Raw genomic sequence first — 2821 nt, 5'->3', positions numbered from 1 at the left:
TCAATAAATAGATGAAGTAGCCACCTTCTTTGTCCTTTATTTCTCCACTTTGACCGAAAACCCCACCACTCTTCGAGTGTTCCTTAGGTTATATATATATATATATATATATATATATATATATATATATATATATATATATATATATATATATATATATATATTATGGCGATGTAAAATAATGAATAAAATACATTTACAAAAATCACACATCAGATATCCATCCAAAAGGTGGAAAAAGTTTCTATCTATTAATCAATAATGCAAATAGATAATTACAAAATTCAGCGTTTTGTCTTTCTCATGGTATGAGAAAAACAGACGTAAATATCTTCGTCTTCAAATAATGTCATATCGCACATTCAGCCTCACCCATTCCGGATGGCACATAAAACAACAAATTTTAATAACCGCTGGGGGCCATGAAAGTGAAAGAAATCGAAATTCAAGTGAAGACATTGTAGGTATAACTTCGGTAACGACACAAAAGCCTACCGTGGATTTAAATGGGATTAACAGTATGAAACATACAATAAGAATATAAGCATTTAAGCGTGATGAATGTTCAATTCTTTTAGAATTGATAAATTAAATGATTGCACACTTTTATTATTAATACGTAGTATTAAAAGAATATATATATATATATATATATATATATATATATATATATATATATATATATATATATATATATATATATATATATATATACTCACCGGCACTATAAAGGTGCACTTGCATTTTTAAAATAAAAACTTAAAAATTGAATCTTTAAGTTTTTATTTTTCTGAACGTTTTCTAATAAAACTTAAGCACTTATCTGAAAAAAAAAATTGCATAAAAAATCAAGGTGCAAGGTAGATGTTCGTATTCTATTGTTATTCTTTTGTTCTTGTTGATGTGAGTAAACTGTCAAGTCGAATCAAGTGTCACACAATTTGAAGTTAAATTACTTTAATTTAATTTCAAGAATTATTATGTTGCATATTAAGTTTGTGTTGCGATGTTTCAAGACGGAAGAATTAAGCGATATATTGCTCAAAAGTATCCGTATCAGTGCACCGTATTTGTACACGTTTTTTAGCAACCGGAGCTTACACTAGACGATCTGGAACTGGTCCCCAACGAAGAACTAGTACCCGTGATGATCGCTCATTCTCTTACAAAGTCTACGAGATCGTCGTGCCACGGTTGTACAGATATGAAATTAACTTTAGTACGCCCGGAATACTAACGTAAGTGAAAGAACAATTAGACGAAGGCTTGGAGAAGCAAATTTAAGTAGTCGCAGACCTGCAACAGGCCTACAACTTCTCAGACGCCATCGAGTTACGAGGCTTTAGTTTGCAAGAAGCCATGCTCATTTTAGTGTATATAATTGGAGGCACCTTTTATTTAACGATGAGTGCAGGTTTACCTTGCGGTCTCCAGATGGCCGTGAGAGAGTATGTAGAATGTACCTTCAGTCCTCTGGTAGGCTATCAAGGGGGTTCAATTATGGTGTGGGCTGGAATTTCTCTAGAGGCACGTACAGAATTGTACATCGTTCCGAGAGGCTTCATAACAGCTACCAGGTACATTGATAAAATTCTCCAAGATTTTGTTGTGCCTTATGCTGTTTTTTTAGGAAATAAATTTGTTCTGATGCATGATAATGCCAAGCCTTACAGTGCGAGAACCACTCAACAGTTTTTAAATGACGTAACCATTCCTGTAATGGATTGACCAGCATTGAGTCCAGATGCAAACCCAATCGAACATATTTGGGACATGCTTGGGCGAAGAATACGAAGTCGTGTTCCTGCTCCTTTAACCTGAAATCAGTTACAAGAAGCCCTTTTAAAGGAATGGGAACTTATTCCCCATAACAAGACATTTCTCGTTTGATTTTAGGCATGCCAAGGAGAATTCAGGCAATAATTCCAGCACGTGAAGGAAACATTCATTATTAAAATCAGTTTGTCCGGACACATGATTTAAGTTTTTATTAATTGAGCGTCATTTTGTTACATCATTTATTTACGTTTTTTTCTTTAATTTTTAAATTGTTATCTACTAAAACAGTTTTTTGTTCAAAAGTAAAATGTTTATTAGAAATGACATAAAACAGTTTGTTTCGTTTGTGCTTACGTTATTATAATAATAAAAAATGAAAGAGAATTAAAATTTTAAGGTTTTATTTTAAAAATGTAAGTGCTTCGTTTTTCGCGCCGGTGTGTTAATATACAGTGTGCGGCACTAGTGTGAGGAAGTCCAATTACTCATTTGTCGTAAGGGATACGAAAAAAATTATTTAAGTAAAGGTTGGAACGCAAATGGGACTCATACTCTAAAAATATTTTCACCCATATTGACGGGGTGAAACAAACTTATCTTTTTTTAATGGAACACCCTGTATATTTTTTACATTTTTTTCTCAGTGTTCTCGTTTTTTTCATATAAAGTTTGGTAGTGTCATACGAGGTAGTTAAAAAGATAATTACGATTTTTTTTATTAATTTCGTAACAAAAATAACACTCTGTAGAAGTTTAGAGATTTGATATAAAAGAATAAAGTATTTATGTTCAATAATATAGTCTACTATTGTCTAAAATTATCGAAGTTTTCTTAAATGGAACACCCTGTATTTTAGTATTGTAATGAAATGTTATTTTATGATACTTTATTATTTATTAAGCATTCCCTATACCTAACTAACTGCTTTAAATTGTGAGTTATTCGTGATTTTTTGCACCAAACATTAATTGCATCAAAAATTAGGTGAAATTTTATCAGGTTGTAACGATTTAATTTGCCTACCACATTGGGTGTTACTTG

The sequence above is a fragment of the Diabrotica undecimpunctata genome, chromosome 7, assembly GCF_040954645.1.
Source record: "Diabrotica undecimpunctata isolate CICGRU chromosome 7, icDiaUnde3, whole genome shotgun sequence".
NCBI lineage: Eukaryota > Metazoa > Arthropoda > Insecta > Coleoptera > Chrysomelidae > Diabrotica > Diabrotica undecimpunctata.
Note: the sequence above shows the minus strand (reverse complement) of the source record.